Source organism: Heterocephalus glaber, unplaced genomic scaffold (assembly GCF_053883595.1).
Source record: "Heterocephalus glaber isolate CG9 unplaced genomic scaffold, H.glaber_assembly_v1.0 deba00001497, whole genome shotgun sequence".
NCBI lineage: Eukaryota > Metazoa > Chordata > Mammalia > Rodentia > Bathyergidae > Heterocephalus > Heterocephalus glaber.
In genome coordinates, this window is record NW_028258320.1 from 41,234,551 (window position 1) to 41,252,795 (window position 18,245).

The 18,245-nt window shown below is 41.8% G+C and overlaps 1 pseudogene; it reads left to right on the plus strand.

Moving 5' to 3' along the window:
* The first annotated feature begins 1,484 nt into the window (after positions 1-1,484).
* On the plus strand, positions 1,485-5,587 carry LOC101705457 (GTP-binding nuclear protein Ran-like; annotated as a pseudogene).
* The last annotated feature ends 12,658 nt before the right edge of the window (positions 5,588-18,245 follow it).

Genomic DNA, 18,245 nt, shown 5'->3' on the forward strand with positions numbered 1-18,245 from the left:
AATATGGGTGGAATTCCTGACTGGATTCTAACCAGTTCTGAACACTTGGGCAGAACTAATTAGGAAATGGACTTGTTCAGAACTAATAAGAATAGATCCCCTTAGTAAGGTTTCACTATGTTCCAGTCACTGAACTAGGCATGTTGCATATATCAACTCTCTCAACCCTCCTATCAAACCTATGAGGAAGGTATTATTAATATCTCCATTTTACAAATGCTAAACTGAAATACAGAAATATTAAGCAACTTTCCCAAAGTCACACAGCAAATAAATAGTTGAGTCAGGATTTTAACTCAGACAGCCTGGCTCTATAGGTATATACCACCTCTCATACTGAAAGCACAGAATCTCCGAATTGTTATTTCGGTCATATGAGACAAGTTCTAGCATGGGATGGAGTAATTCTGATTATAAGAGCTCAAAGAAAACTTCATAAAAGAGGAAATTTTTGAAGTGATCTTTGATGACAGGCAGGAGTTTGGTAGAAGTTATGAACTGTGGTAGCTTCCATGGATAAGAAAACTGTTGGGGCCGGGGATTTAGCTCAGTGGTTTCACAGCCTGCTGCGCAAGCACAAGGACTCGAGTTCGATCTCTGGTACCAAAAAAAAAAAAAAGAAAAGAAAAGAAAACTATTTCAGGTCGGGGATTTAGCTCAGTGGTTCTGGCGCATGCCGCGCAAGCACAAGGTCCAGAGTTCGATCCCCCGTACGAAAGAAAGGAAGGAAGGAAGGAAGGAAGGAAGGAAGGAAGGAAGGAAGGAAGGAAAGAAAGAAAGAAAACTGTTTCCATGATGAAGAGGGAGTTTACCATGCAACCAAGTACTCTGTACTGATGCTACTCCCTCTGCCCAGACCATCCTCAATCCTTTCACCTGGGACCTGGTTTTTCTGATCCTTCAGATCTCAGCCTGCCAAGACCTCTAAACTGTGTCTGTCAGGTTCCCTGTGGAACTTCCCTAACATCAATGCCTCTTCCTTCATGACCCTCATGCCAGTTTATAATTAAACAGTTATTATGCAGGAGTGTCTGATTAATGCCTCATTCTCCCACCAAACTGTGAGCCTTGTGAAGGCAGGGACTGTACCTGCATCTGCACACTTGTGAACTTCTGTGGCCTCACCAAGTGCTTGCACACAGTCAGCACTCAGTAACTGGTAAGCACCATAGACGTACAGCAAGGATTGTCTGCAGCCCTTTGTAGTCACCACCCCTCCCTTCTACTCTCACAGAGGTTATAAAATGAGTTGTGACCCAAAGCAGAAAACCACCTTCCCCTTGATTAATTAATGTCAACCAAGAATGTTGCCAAACCTACAAGTCTTGGGTTTATCCATTTTGACTCATTCCTAATTTGAAGCCACAATGAACACAGACAAACAGCTGTTGATAATCCTAGTGGCTGTTATTTGTACAAGGTTGTATTGTTATCTCCAAAAGCACAAATCAGAAGGACAATATGCATACATTTAAATTGAAAACATGGACTACATTCCAACAATATTGTGGCTCCTTAAAACATCAAGATCAAAAAGGATTGAAACCAAGTTGAATCCTTCTGTTTTAAGGCACTGCAAGGTTAGCTCAAACACCAGAAATGTTGACCTAAAGAGGAAAATTCTTCAGAGTTACATAATAGATTCAAATAATTTTTCCAAATATATTCTCTTTTCAATATGAAAACTTTCTTTCAGATTCTGGTGGCTTTTTGATAAAGGATTAATTTAGTGGTCACTGAAAGGATCCATTGCAATTCAAAGCCCTACCTCAGGTATGCTCAAGAACCCACTGCAAAGCCTTCATCCCACTCCACTTGGCCAGGATGGTGTTTAAATAAAGGCATCTCTTTTCCAAATCAGGTTGCCATTTATTAAAGCTGCATTTCTTCTCCTTAGAGTTCAGTTTCATGTTCCTTTGCTTGTTTACCCAGACTCAGTCTTTTTCAGCCCCAGATATAAATATGTTTCCAACTGGAATTTAGGGCCAAGGATTTCTCAAAGCAAGTCAGACTTTAGAATGTTGTTCTTTCTTGTAGGAAGGCTTTATCAGATCCCACTGCACACACACTGTTTTTGTGAAAACAAATTCACATGAAAACCAATAAGAACCACAGCTTTATGACTGGTGACAGTGAAAATAAATATTAACTCTGGCTATGAGCTCTACTGGCGGAGGTTTCTTAGATCCCCCACATACAGCAAAGAATCTACTAGGAGATATTCAATTCTGCTGCAATTCTTGATTCCCCCAAGCAAATGTAATCTGAATGTAATTCAGTAACTGATATTAGTACAATCTGTAAGATGATTTGAAGACAGGAAAAATTGACTTCTTAGAAACAGGATTTCTCTAGAGAAAGGAATGATCATATTTATAGTTGCCCTTTGAGACATTTGAGTTTTGTTTGCTAGTTTGCTCAGAAGAAGACAGAAATTAAAGAAAAACTCTCCAGTGCTGATTTTCACTATCTTCAAAATCTGAGACCTCTAAAGAAAAATGACTCACAAATGCTTCTGTTTAACTATCTGCTTCCTGGCCTCGTGAACTAAAGACAACGAAAAGGTTGACATATTCTCTGCTAAGCCGGTGAAATACTTATTATTTAGGACCAAGTTATCTGCACTTAGAAAGCAAACTCTTCCCCATTTAGGACTTCCCAAAACCATTCCAGCACTGAAACTTAGCCACTTAGACCAGGAATCTCACAGTGGCAACCTAGTGGCTGAATCCAGCTGGCATGTGTGTGTCAACCAGCGCTGACAGCATTTTTTAAATTGAATTTCCATGTCTTTGGACATGCCACCCCTTCTACTATATATATCTGGTCCACTTCCCTAATTGACATTACCTGCTGGCTCTTGAAGGCATTTGAGCTTATTACTTCTCATAAAGATTGAAATCATTCTGAAAAAGGTTATGTTCTTCCTAGTCTCAGTAAAGAGTATCTGAAAAATAATTTAAGCTTCTCATCATAATTTAAGGTTATCATTGTGAAGCTCATTGATTAAACCATGCAGAAATGCCCTTGTGGGTTAGATTTTTGGACATTCAGGAGTGCCAGTTGGGTATGCTTTTAGACGATTTTTAAGTTACATTATCTCATCCTTTTCTATCTGATTAATAACCATTGCATTTCACCGTTTCCAGTGTGACCATCAACCACCATGACACACACACACACACACACACACACACACACACACACACACTCTCTTTTGATACGCACTAACCATTTTTAATTCTTGTTATGGTTTGGATCAAGTATGTCCCACAAAGGCCTCTTGTGTTCAGAGACAGGGCTTTTGGAAGGTGACTGAATTACTGGGATGCTGACTTGCTGTTAGGAGATGGGGCCTGATTTGAGGAGTGTCACGGGGGCCATGACCTGGAAAGGTATGTCTCCCTCCCTGGCCTCTCACATCTCTCTCTGCTTCCTGGCCACATGATATGAGCAGCTTTCCTCTGCCAGACCCTTCACAATGCCATTCTGGCTTGTAGCCAGCCAACCATGGACTGTAACTGTGAGTCAAAAATAAACCTCTCCTCTTTTAAATTGTGTGGGTTGGGCACTGTGTCTCAGCAATGAGAAAGTACCTAAAACAACCCTCCATTGTTCTGTAAGCTAGGACCCAAGAAGGTAAATTGGTTAGAATTGTGTGCAAAGTAATAGTAAATAGGATCTGAGTTAGGGGATCCTTAAGGGAGATGTCTCTTTATAATAAACTTTGGTGTGCACTCTTCACCCACCATTTTGACTGCTCAGAAATCATCATTGTTCAGGTACTAACTCTTCAAAAAAGGTCCATAAAAACATGAGTCCTGTCTGATGAAAGAGTAATTGAAATTCTGAAAATTGGATTTCCCATAAAGAATCAAAAACCCATTCATTGAGCCAAATAAAAACATGCCCACTGACTTTCAAATCTTGGCCATCACTGCTCACTACAAAACAAACAACTGGAAACAGGCAGCCATAGGTGTTATTATACCCTTGTGTTGCTTAGGAGCCACCAAGAGCATATTGTGTCCAGCACTGTCCTGTGGGTCATTCACATAAGCAGAAAGCCGCTGTTCATTAGCTGGACAATTATGGGCCAGCTAGCCCAGTCAAGAGACTCTTCTTGAAGCAAGGCCCCCAAGACAGCTTCCTCAGAAGAGCTGGGGCTGCCTTCTTCCCCTGACATCTAATCAGCCCCACACCCCCCCTGCCCAAGTGGTTTTCTCTTCTCACCCGCTTTTCTACAATGTCTCCTTGACTGACCTTTTCCCTCTGTCTCTCCTCCAGCCATCCTGGCCAAGCTTTCTGACCCTCTGCTCTCATCGCTTTGCTTCTAGGTAAAGACAAACTTTAATCTATCTCCCTATTCCTTAGAGAACAAAGGAGTACTTTCTCCAACCCATATCATCTCAAACTCACCGAAGCCCCAGCACTGATGGCCAAACACATTTATCTCTGCTTCCCCACCACACCATGATCATTGCCAATTCTTGCCTTTCTCATGCTCTTTTGCCTTCTTTGTCCAAATTCTACCATCCTTCATATCTCCAACCTAGAGTCCACTTCCGAGCAGCAGTGCCAGGCGCGGCGGGCTGTTGGGGACCCCGGGGGGCGGTTGGGGGCATCCCACGCGCTGTGGCCCCATCCCTGGACGACGCCCACTTCCGCACCTTCAAGGCTGTGTGGCCTTTGCGAGCTCCAGCCTTTCCACAGGATCGCTGCTGGTGGGCAACGGCCGCACCCGTAAGACCACATTCGGGAAGCGCCACTCAATGAGCGAGTTCGAGAAGAAGTAAGTGTTCCCGCCAGGCATGGAGCTGTACCTGCTCGTGTTCCATGACAACCGGGACCCCGTCAAGGTCAACGTGTGGACACGGCTGGCCAGGAGACGTTCAGCGAGCTGCGATCCAGGCTGAGGGCTGTTGTCATGTTCGACATGACCTCAAGAGTTACCTACAGGAGCATGCCCAGCTGGCACAGAGATCTGTGCGAGTGTGTGAGAACAACCTCACTGGCCACAAAATGGACGTTAAGGACAGGAAACTGAAGGCAAAATCTGTTGTATTTCACCAGACGAAGAATCTTCAATACTATGATATTTCTGCCAAAAGTAGCTACAACTGTGAGAAGCCCTTCCTCTGGCTCTCCAGAAAGCTCATCGGAGACCTGAACTTGGAGTTTGTCCCCCGTGACCACTTCTGCCCCACCAGAGGTTGACATGGACCCAGCCTTGGCAGCACGGTATGAGCGCGATTTAGAAGTTGCTCAGACCACTGCTCTCCTAGATGAGGATGGTGACCTGGTTTTCTAGAAGCTGTCCTGTGATATCAGCAGTGCCACGTGTGTCCCACTTATTATCTAGCTAAACGGACAGACCTGTGCTTCATCTTGGGGATGCGGGAGAAAATGAATGGGCTCTCAGCATGAATGTGGCAGTTAAACCTTCATTGTTTTGGACCCGCATATTTAGCTGTTTGGAAAGCAGTTGTTTCCTTCTTGAGTTTCAAATATAAGTGCTACAGTCATATCACAATATTCAGTGGTGAAATCTTGTTTGTTACTGTCATCCCTATTCCTTTTCATTTAGAACCAGAATAAAGCTGTATTTCAAATATCTAAAAATATTTTCTTAAAAGCCCATTCCCTGGCACCCATTTCTTAAGGTGTCCTCCTTTCATTCAACTCCTTATACTTCTAGCGTTTAAAATATTCCTTCTGTTTTCTATTGTACTGAGACTAGGCCCTGGAGTACAGCAGGGTCATACTTGAAATTTCTTTGGTGGCTCCTCCCCAGTTCCCTCTAAACACAAACATTCAGTGAACACAACTGACCTTGCACATAAAGACCCTAAGTGTGGCAAGGTTTACATTTGGAAAAACTGCAGTGCCTTCTCCCAGAGTGACACTTTGCCCTTCAAGTTCATGGAGAAAGTAGTGTGGGCCAAGTTCCCAGATAAATGGCCAAGAAAGGGTGAGTCAGCCTCCTCCTCCCCCCACCCCATGCTTGCCAGGCAGAATTAAAATGCTCTTCGGTGTGTTTTTATTTGGAAAGGAAACAAGTCTTGACATTCTGTTTCTCCCATTTCATTAAGGATGGAGGTCATCCCAGGCACCAGAAGGGTAGTTTCCAGAGTCCTTGTGAGGGAGTGAAGTTAGGGTTGGAGTCAGGCTGCTCTCCTCCTTCTCTGTAGCCTGCTTCACCCTCTGAAGAGAACAAGCCCAGCTTTCACAGTGAATTATTTTCAGGGAGGCCTCTGCCAAAACTTGGCTCTCCCTAGCTGAGGCAGTACCCCGGAAGGACTGAGTGATAGCTCAAGATCAGACAAGGTGTCCAGACAGAACTGGCCAGAGGGGGTTCCAGTAAGACAGCTGGGAGATCAGGAAGTGAAGAGAGGGGAGGGATAAGGAAGATAGTGGGGAGTATCTGCTAAACGGAAGCCTGGAAAACAGCTGAACCTGCAAATCTCTCTCTCTGTCTCTCTTACTCATACGCATGTACACAAACACTCCTACACAGAAACATAGTCTTTGTTTCCTTCTCCTTCTCTACTCCCCGAGGCTTTTCTATAAGTAAACCAATAAGACCTTGAGCCTACCAGAGGCCCACTGTTAACTCTTGCAGTGTTCTGCCTCTAAGTGTATAAATCTTTACACTTTTCCTCATTTCGTAGTTTGCAAAGCCCTTTCCCATATGTACCCTTTACCTGATCCCTACATCACATATTTTAAAAGTCCTGTAAGTGCCTCTTCCTCAGTCTCATATGCAGAATTGGGGACTGAGTACCCCATACTCACACTTTCAAAGTTCTTATCCTTGAAACAGTAAGCCTCAACCCATGCTAATAAAAAATTGCTTTTGGTTCAGGCCATGTATATCTTTTAAAAACTTTTTAAATTTTTTAATTGTCAAATAATAATTGCATATATCTATGGGGTACTATGTGGTGTTTTAATACATGCATATACCCCATCACTCACATCCTTATCATTTCATTGTGGTGGGAACATTCATCTCTCTCCTAGAAATTTCAGAATATATATTACTATTAATTATAGGTACTACACTGGGCAAAAGGTCACTAGAACTTATTTATCCTGTGAAACTGAAATTTTGTACACTTTGGCCAACATTTCCCTTTCCTCATCCACCTCCAGCTCCCTAAGACTAATCACCATTCTACTCTCTTGTTCCTATGAGTTTGGCTTTTTTAGATTCTACATATAAATGAGGTTGTCCAGTATTTGTCTTATTCAAATTTATTCCAAACCAATTTAAACTCTCATCCCATATCTTTTTTTGTCTAAAGGCCTCTGCCCTTCAAGACTTGCTGTGGGAGGGGCTAGGGTGGAGCCTATTCAGGACTCCCTACCTACCTCTTCCTGGCTGACTCCCTCTGCACTAGGGGTAGAAAAGCAAAGTGGGGCTGAGCATTTCCTTTTCACCCCAGCTCTTACCACCTGCTGTCTCCTTGACCCTTGCAGCAGGACAGCTTCTCTTGCACAGACTGGGCACCTCAGGTGGCAGCCAGCCAAGTCTTCTCAGGCCTGGTATTTTCCTCAGTGTCCTTTCCATCCATGGAAAATTCAACCTGCCAGCCATGCTAGGCCTTAGAAGAGACCCTGCCCCATCAACATTCCTTTTTTCAGCCCTGCCTTCTCTTAGACCTGTTTCTTTTCCTAGTGCACGGCCTGCAGCAGGACTGTTGCCTGGGTCAGCCACGAAATGTGATGCTAATGATTCCCTTAGCATGTCCCCATCTCCTGACCTAGAAGAGTAAAAGATTCACCTGCCCCTGGATGAGTTCTCTCTCTAGGAGCTCTGTACCTCCCTCAAACTGAGGACTCTGAGAATCCCACCCCCTCTCTAGCTCAGCTTTCTCCTTATAGACCTGGGAATGGGAAAAGTCCATGATTTTTCCCAACAGTTCTCCCACATCAATCATTAAAGACTGATTGAGACTGCTCTTTAAAAATGTGAAGTGCTTAGCACCTTTCATGTCACCTTTGGGCCTTGACACCCATTCCAAAATAGCAGAAAATGTCTCACTCAACACCCTATATCATTATGAGACATGTGATGAAGAAAGAGAACAAAAAATGCTCATGCTCTGGAATCATACTCCTTGGACTTAAATCCAGGTCTGGCCCTTACTAACTATGTAATCTTGGGCAAGTCACTTAACCCTTCTGTGCCTTGTTTTTTTTTATTTGTAAAATGATGATAATAGTGCATACCTTATAGGATTAAAATTAGAAAATGTAAATAAAACTCTTAATCTGGTGACCGGCACATTAACAAAGGCACCTCATAGCACTCAACATTTGATGAAATAAAACATAAGAGAGAAAAGCCAGGAAAACCTGTAGAGATTGGGCAGTCAAAGCAGACTGATCTGAGGCAGTGACACTTAAGCTTTGACTTGAGGAACAAAGGAGAAGTCAGCCAAAGAGTGAAAAAAAGGACAAAAAGGAATGATGCACATTAGTTACTTTGTGGTAAAATTTCTCCCAAGTTCTAGTTTGGCAGATTGGACTGGGATCTTATTACCTAATCGACCTTTCTAGGTTTTCTAAGTTGCTTTTGATATGTTAATATTGTGTGTAAATACAGGGTTATATGATATTAATCCTTTCGGGACCAAAGGAGGTGGTAACTCCCAGTAGCCAAAGTTTTCCAGGCACCTGCTCGCAGTTCCAGCAATTCTGACAGTACAGTCAGTGATTCCATCATTTTCCCCACTGGTGGGCTTGTCAGCTATCTTCTAGAAGCCCCCAGCTTTTCCTGGACACACTGCCTCTCCATAAAGGAAGTTCAAAGACAAAACTCTTCAGTCTTTCTTCAATATCACCCCAAGAGTGGGTCTCTACTCCCCATCCAAGGTAAACCTGTAAAACCTTGCAGAGGCCTGCTTCCATCCCACATGCCCATGACTTCTCAATACCTTCTATAACTGCCAGTCAGACTGCCCCACCCTACCCTTTAAGAGACAAATGGGGGACAGCTAAAACAAGAAACCAGGCTGGGGAAGAGTGTGGGGCAGAGGGGTGGGAAAGGAGCAGCACACTCAGCTGAGAGTTTTATAGCAGGTAAACAAAACAAAACAAAAAAATGATTATAGAGGTGGATAGAAGAATGTCAACAATCCTCAAGCAACTAAAGGACTGAAATGTGGAAGATTGAGTGGAGTTGAAAGACCCTAACATCCACAGGGCCCAGGGGGAAAACACAAAATGAAGGCTCCAACCCAACCAGTTCCCTTCTCTGCCCACCCTGGCTTCATCTTGCTGTTCTGGGTAGCCCACATTCATGCAGTGGACACTCCAGCCCACATATCCCAACCTTGTCCACATGCAGCTCCCCACCACCATCCTCCAAAAAGCCACCTTTCAGATCCCAAAGTGCAGCCACTGGTAAGGTAGGCCATCCTCAAGATGCCATACTCAGATCAAAGGACAACATGGGCACTGGAGGTGGGACCCAACATTTGGAAAAGCATTTCCAGCTTCAGGGATGCTGTAAGCATAGTCTAGGAGGGAAAAAACCACAGGGTCCAGGAGGGAACATATCCCCTGGGCCTCGAGGACTTCTCACTCCACTAAAGGTTGACACTGAGGTAGTGTCCTGGTTATTGGTTGAACACCAAAAGTAGAACTGAGAGACAAGTGCACAGGAGTTAGGAGGAGGCAAATTTCTTAGATAATTTTTTCCCGCTCTGTGCCCTACAAATGTATATGTCCAGCTCTAAACTCGTCTGCATTTCCAATTATCTGTAGAATAATTGTCTGTGGATACTACTCTGTCTCACTCAGTATATGCAGAAATACAATATTTCTTCTTCCAAATTTCACAAAATTCTCTTCTTGAACTGATTGAACCATCGTTTCCCCATGTCCCAAGGTAAAACAATGAAGTCATCTTTTATTCTGCCCTCTTCATCTTCCCTACTATCTAGAACTCTTTCTCTGAGGCTCTTAGCTAAAATTATATATGCTTAAATAAAATAAGAAATATTTTTTTAGTTTCCACAAATTTATGAAAATTAACATGTTTAATCTCTTCAATTCATCCAGTTGCCTGCAATAAAGACACTGATTTTAACCCTATTTCCAGATTTCAACTCATACAGTAGTTGAGGAACACAAAGTAGAAACATGTTTGTAGTGAGAAGTCAGACGCTGGATATTGGAAAAACAAAATACCATTGTAAAGCAGTCTCCAGAAAGGCATGGTGACACATACCTATAATCCCAGTACCCTGGAAGGTTGAGGCAGGAAGATCACAAGTTTGAGCCCAGCCTAGGCAATTTAGCTACCCCATTTCAAAAAAAAAAAAAATGCAGTTTCCACCTTTAAGAAATAGGAGAATCTACTTTCCTATCATATCATATTTTAAATCACAGGCTAAATCATGGCTATCGCCACCTGCAACAGCCTTGTCAGCATAGTAACAGCTCAAATGATGTCTCAATGCCAATAGGAGTTACTTCCAACATTAACTCTAAGATGCAAAACAATTTTGACAATGATAGTCTACATAAAAATAGTTTAAGGATATTTGTTGTTTGTTACCAAGGTGGTTGCTTTGGGAATTTGTCTGTTTTTTTATTAGTCAGGACTTTGGTAGCAACAAAATCAAGATGTGGCTAGATGATAGGTCTGATTTCACATGATTGCACTAGTCAGGACCGGAGAGTGTCAGCTACCACAAGGAAGAGAGAGAATATCATAAATTCAAAAGAGACACATGAACAAGCAAGTTGTTGCCTGGCATATAAAAGATCGATTTTGAAGGTTGCATCATCTAACCAGGTACATAACTGAACGCTTGAGTCTTTGTGTATCTCAGGTTACAGTCAGTTTTAATTACTTTGAACCTGGTCAGCATTTAATACCCTTTAATACAGGAGCAGTTGATTCATTCATAGATTGTGAATAAAGCAAAAGGCTATGGAAAGCTTGTACAAGCAAATGGCCAGGAGCCCCTACTTCCTATCCTGTGACTCTCCTTTTGTGAAATGAAGCATCTATACATTTTGTTGCTGTAATGGCAAGTTTTTAGCATAAGTGTGCCCTAATCATTGTTGTCAAACACACTGAACCTAGACAGTGACATAACAGGATTCCTGGAACTGTTCCTAAGATAAGAAGATGCCTCTGTCTACCCTGGTGTGATGAACTCTTAATGTAAAGGATGGGAGACTGAGTTAAGAATCTGAAGGGCAGGGGATGTTGATGCCTACAGGTGTAGATGGTAGTACCAAAACAGGGGCTTTCTATTATGTGGATGCTATGCAGAATGTTAAGGGAGGGTGGTTACCATGTTAAACAGGACTGCTCTTGCGATTACCTAGAATCTTGGTTAGAAGCACTGAAAACCTAGAATAGCTGGTTCTTACAGAAACACGTGATAATTTAGCTTTTATCCTTATGTCCTCTCCAGCAGTGAGAGTGCACTGGAAATTTCTACTCAACTTAATGCTAACTGGTGTCTCAAAAATTATAAAGGTTAGGACCAGTATACAAAATAGTCTATTGTCATGAATTCAGGCAATGTCCTAAGGCTGCCAAAATAATGCTTCCAACATCCAGATATTCTAAAATAATGTATTTTTCTTTTTTTTTTGTATTAAATTCTTTTATTGGTACATTGTAGGTATACAACACAATTACATTTCTCATTGGGAATTGTACCTTTATATAATGCATCTTGGTTCTTATTTTTTCCCCATTCCTAGCCCTCCCTTCATGCCCTCCACCCTTTCCTATTTAAAAAGACTTTATTTCCATTTTTTCCATTTCTCAGCATTTTTCCTTTCCCTTCTTTCCTTTCCCCTGTGCCTCCCACTACCCCTACCCCTTTGGACCTTTTCTTCCTATTTTACATTATCAATTATTCATTCTAAGCATTGCTACATTTTAGGTATACAATATAATGACATTCATCATTGGAAATTTGCACCTTTACATAGTCTCTCTTGGTTCTTGTTTTTCACCTTTGCCCAGCCCTCCCTTCAACCCCATCCAGCCCTCCCTATTTACAAAGATTTTGTTCCTATTTTTCCATTTTCTCATATTAATCCCATTCCCTTCTAGCCTTTCCCTTAGCCCTCCCACTTTCTTCCCCTTTGCCCCTTTTCTTCCTATTTCACATGACCTATTCTACATTTAGTCCTTATTTACACTTTCAGTTTCTCACACCAGAGAAACTATTCGGTATTTACACATGTGTGTCCTATTTATTTCACTTAAGAATATTGCCTCAATGTGCATCCACTTAGCTATAAATGTCTCTAATTTCTCATTTCTTATGGCTGAGTAGTATTCCATTTTATTAAAAAACCACATTTTCTTTATCCAGTCTCCAATTGATGGGCATTTGGGCTGTTTCCAAGTTTTAGCTATTACAAACTGTGCTGCTAGGAACATGGGTGCACATATATCACTGTGGTATGATTCTTTTAATTCTTTGGGGAAGATCCCCAGCACTGGAATAGCTGGGTCAAATGGGATTTCCAGTCCTAGTTCTTTGAGGTATCTCCATACTGATTTCCACAGTGCTTGTACCAGTCTACACTCCCACCAGCAGTAGAGCAGGGTTCCTCTTTCCCCACAGCCCTGCCAGCATTTGTTATTGGTTGATTTCATGATAGCAGCCATTCTTTCTGGAGTGAAGTGGAATCTCAGTGTTGTTTTCATTTGCATCTCTCGAATGACCAGTGACTTTGAACATTTTTTCATGTATTTATTCGCTATTTCTACTTCTTTGTCTGAGAAATGTCTGTTCATTTCAGATGCCCATTTTTGGATTGGGTCTTTAAATTTGGGAGATCTAATCTTTTGAAGTTCTTTATAGATTCGAGATAGGAGACCTTTGTCTCAGGAAGAGCAGGTGAAGATTTTTTCCCACATTGTGGGTTGTCTCTTCACACTGCTGGTGGTTTCTCTTGCTGTGTAGAAGCTTTTTAATAAGAAGAGATCCCACTTGTTGATTGTGCTAGTTCACGGGCAACTGAGGTTTTGTTCATAAAATCTTTTCCTACACCGATGTCTTCAAGGGTTCTACCTAACCTCTGTTCCAACTGGTTCAGAGTTTCTATTTTAATATTTAGATCTTTAATCCATTTTGATTTTAGTTTAGTGCATGGTGAGAGATACAGGTCTAGTTTGAATCTTTGGCAAGTTGAAGCCCAATTTTTCCAGCACCATTTATTAAAGAGGCTATCTTTCCTCCAGTGAGGGTGTTTGGCTCCTTTGTCGAAGATGAGATGCCTGAGTGTGCCTGGCGTTGTTTCTGCATCTTCTAATGTGTTCCACTGGTCCTCAGGTCTGTTTCTTTGCCAGTACCATGCTGTTTTTATCACAGTAGCTTTGTAGTAGAGTTGCAGGTTGGGGATTGTGATACCCTCTGCCATGTCTCTGTTATCTAGAATTGCTTTTGCTATTCTGGGTCTCTTCTTATTCCAAATGAATTTTTGGATTGTTTTCTCGAGGTCTATGAAGTATGATGCTGGGATCTCAATTGGAATTGCATTAAATCTATATAGCAGTTTTGGAAGGATGGCCATTTTCACTATATTAATCCTTCCTACCCAGGAGCAGGGGATGTCTGTCCATTTTCTGATATCATCTTCAATCTCTCTTTTCAGAGTGCCATGGTTTTCAGAGAAGAGGTCTTTGATTTCTTTCGTTAGGATGATTCCTAGGTATTTCAGTTTTTTGGATGCTATTTTGAAAGGAATTATTTGTCCTATTTCTCTCTCAGTGAGTCTGTCATTTGTGTAGAGGAAAGCTATTGATTTTTGTGTGTTGACCTTGTAACCAGCTACTTGACTGAATTTGGTTATTAAGTCTAGAAGACTTTTGGTGGCATTCTTGGGGTCTTCTATATAGAGTATCATGTCATCTGCAAATAATGACAATTTGACTTCATTTGCTATCTTTATTCCTTTTATTTCTTTCTCTTGTCTAATTGCTGTGGCTAATGTTTCCAGAACTATATTGAACAAGAGTGGTGATAGTGGACATCCTTGTCTTGTTCCTGATTTTAGTGTGAAGGATTTCAGTTTTTGACCATTTAGTATGATATTGGCTGTTGGTTTTTCATAGATGGCTTCTATCAGTTTGAGGTAGAGACCATCTATTCCAATTTTTTGTAGGGTTTTTATCATAAATGCATGTTGGATTTTGTCAAATGCTTTTTCTGCATCTATGGAGATAATCATATGGTTTTTGTCCTTGGCTCTATTGATATAGTGTATTACATTAATTGATTTTCATATATTGAACGATCCCTGCATCCCTGGGATGAATCCCACTTGATCAGGGTATGTGATCTTCTTGATGATCTTCTGCATTCTGTTTGCCATTATCTTATTAAGGATTTTTGCATCCATGTTCATTAGTGAGATTGGCCTATAGTTCTCTTTTTCAGTTGGGTCTTTCTCTGCTTTGGGATCAAGGTGATGCTTGCTTCCAGGAATGAATTTGGGAGTATTGCTTCCCTTTCAATTTCATTGAAGAGTTTAAACAGTAGTGGCAGCAATTCCTCTCTAAATGTCTTGTAGACTTCAGCAGTGAAGCCATCAGGGCCCGGGCTTTTCTTAGGTGATAAGTTTTTAATTACGTTTTCAATTTCATTGGTTGATATTGGGTTGTTCAGAATTTTTAGGTCTTCTTCATTCAACTTTGGTAATTCATATGTATCTAGGAATCTGTCCATTTCTTCTGTGTTGTCCATCTTATTGGCATATAGGTTCTGGAAGTAGGTATTGATGATCCTCTGGATTTCTGCTGGGTCTGTTGTAATTTCACCCTTTTCATTCTTAATTGCATGGATTTGGGCCTTTTCTTTCCTTTTTCTGACAAGGTTGACTAAAGGTTTATCAATTTTGTTGATTCTTTCAAAGAACCAACTCTTGGCTTCATTGATTTTTTGTATCATTCTCTTAGTCTCCATTGCATTGATTTCTCCTCTGATCTTTATAATTTCTTCCCCTGTATCAGCTTTGGGGTTGTCTTGCTCTTCTTTTTCTAGAAGCTTGAGGTTCAGCATCAGGTTGTTTAATTGGGCTCGTTCTGCTTTCCTAATATGAGTATCCACTGCTATGAATTTCCCTCATAAGACTGCGTTCATTGTGTCCCATAGATTCTGACATGTTGTATTGTCATTGTCATTTAATTGAAGGAACTGTCTGATTTCTTCTTTAATTTCCTCTGTGACCCATTGGTTATTCAGAAGTGTGTTGTTCAATTTCCACGTGCTTATGAAATTTTTTGAGTTTCTTTTGCTATGGATCTCCAATTTCATCGCACTATGGTCTGATAATATACAGGGGATAACTTCAATTCCTTTGCACTTACTTAAACATGTTCTATGTGTGAGTATGTGGTCTATTTTGGAGAATGACCCATGTGCAGCTGAGAAGAATGTGTATTCTGATTTTGTGGGGTGGAAGACTCTGTAAACATCTATTAAGTTCATTTGTTCAAGAGTTCAATTGAGTTCTAGTATTTCATTACTTAATTTTAGTCTAGTTGATCTATCTATTTGTGACAGTGGGGTGTTGAGGTCCCCCACTACAATTGTATTAGTGCATATATGGCTTTTCATGTCCATTAGTATTTGTTTTATACAGTTGGGTGCACTAGTGTTTGGTACATAGATATTTATGATTGTCATCTCTTCCTCTTGGATTCTTCCCTTTACAAGGATGTAGTGTCCTTCTTTGTCTCTCTTAATCAGTGTTGGTTTGAAATCTACTTGATCTGCCAAGAGGATACCTACTCCTGCATTTTTTCGGGTTCCTGTCACATGCAGTATTGTTTTCACCCTTTAACTTTCAGTCTATGAGTTTCCTTTTGAATTAAGTGTGTTTCTTGTATGCAGCATATTGTTGGATTTTGCTTCTTGACCCATTCTGCCAGTCTATTTCTTTTGATTGGTGAATTGAGACCATTAACATTGATGGTTATAACTGAAACGTATTGACTTGTCATTGCCATGACTTTTTGTTTTTGTTGGGTTCTCCCCCTTTACATTTAATTTCTTGTCATGCCAGATGGGTTCATTCTACTTTGCTTCCTGGGGTTGTGATCCTCAATGTCTGTTCCTAGGATATTGTGTAAAATTCTTTGGAGTGCTGGTTTGGTATTCACCAAGTTCCTAAGGTGCTCTTTGTCATGAAAGTATCTTATTTCTCCATCCATTTTGAAAGATAGTTTTGCAGGGTACATCAATCTGGGTTGGAGGCTGTTTTCTTTTAGGGCTTGGAATATGTCACTCCAAGCTCTTCTTGCCTTGATGGTTTGTGTTGAGAAGTCTGCTGTGATTCTGATGGGCTTTCCTTTGTATGTGATTTGTTTCTTTTCTCTGACTGCTTGGAGAACTTTGTTCTTCTGTTGTGTTTCTGGAATCTTAACAATTATATGCCTATGTGTACATTTTTTTTGATCAAGGCTATTTGGAGTCCTATATGCCTCACTTATCTGTATGTCAAGCTCTTTTCCCCTGCTTGGGAAGTTTTCTGCCATTATTTCTGTGAAGAGATTTTTTATGTCATCTGCACTCTCTCCTACTTCTTCATTGAGCCCAATCAGTCTTATGTTATTCTTTTTTGCATCATCTAGCAGCTGCTGGATTGATTTCTCATGTTCCCTTATAATTTTGAAGCCATTTTTCTTTTCCTGATCACTAATTGCAATCTTATCTTCTATATCTGAAATTCTGTCCTCACACTGGCTCATTCTGCTGTGTAGATTTTCAATGGAGTTTTTCATCTCTTGGAAATCTATTTGCATCTGTTTTATGGATTCCATTTGTTTCTTATGTTGGGATTCCATCATGTTCCTCAGCTCCTCTCTAGATTTATTAATCATGTCTTGCACTAGGGGCACAATTTCTCCTGTTATCTGAGAAATTATTTCTGATTTCATTTTTTTCCAGATCCCCTTTTGTTGCCAGTTCAGTGGGTCCAGGTGGTTGAGTATCAGAGGGTTCCATCTCATTTCCCTTTGGGGTTGCTGTAGGTGATCTGGAAGTATGGTTTTGAGACTTATTTATGTGTTTTCTCATTTCGACTAGGGCGGGGGGCTGTTAGCGCCTGCACAGATTACCTCCTCTGAGCTGGGTGAGGTGGGACAGGGGCCGGGAGCAGTGATAGGGATGGTGACCCAAAAGCCCTTTCCTGTGGGCTGGGAGCATTGGGAGGGATGGTGGCCGGGAAACCCCTTCCTCTGGGCCAGGAGCAGTGGGAGAGAAGGTGGCCCAAAAGCCCTTTCCTCTGGGCTGGGAGCAGCGGGAGGGATGGTGACTGGGAAGCCCCTTCCTCTGGACCAGGAGCAGTGGGACAACGGCTCAGAAGCCCCTACCTCTGGGCCAGGAACAGTGGGACTCAGTACCTTGGTCTGGTGGTCTGGTGTCCTCTGCGCCTTGGTAATGGGGAATCAGGTGGCTGCCTGTCTGCAGTGGGGTGCTTCGGTGTCCTCTGCGTGACTCAGGACCTCGGCAGTGCGTGCACAGACCTGCCTGTCTGCAGTGGGCTGATTCGGAGTGTGTTCCACGCGACTGGGGACCCCGGCAGGGTGTGGCCAGACCTGCCTGTCTGCAGCGGGGTGATTCGGCATCTTCCGCGTGACTCAAGACCTCGGTAGGGCGTGCACAGACCCGCCTGTCTGCAGCAGGCTGACTCGGCGTCCTCCCAGTGACCCAGGACCCAGGCAGGGCGTGCACAGACCTGCCTGTCTGCAGTGGGCTGATTCGGCGTCTTCCGTGCAACTCAGGACCCCGGCCAATAATGTACTTTTCTTAAGGGTTGTACAGGGAAGAGATCACTCTTACCCCAACCCTCCCCTCAAAAACCTAGAGAGAAAAAAATAAGACACAAAATGGAAAATTCCAATTGTGTTTGTAGGTACTAATAAAATATGTTTAAATTTTTATTTTAAAATATTATAGTGGACCCTCAAGTTATGATAGGCCGACATAAAAATAACTTGGGTTAATTAGGTTAATGGACCTAATTCTGCCTCTTGTTATCTATAGCGAGTTCCCAGGTAAACATCCAGATCTCAGCTGTATTGACTTACAACCAACTTGAGTTACAAGCAGCCCTCAGGAACCAATCGAGTACATAAGTGAAGGGTCTACTGTATTTACATGAAATAATATGTGTATAATTTATATACAAGAAATGTTTGCCGAGAAAGAAAACATTAGCATACTTTTGGATCCTACTTTGTATCCCTC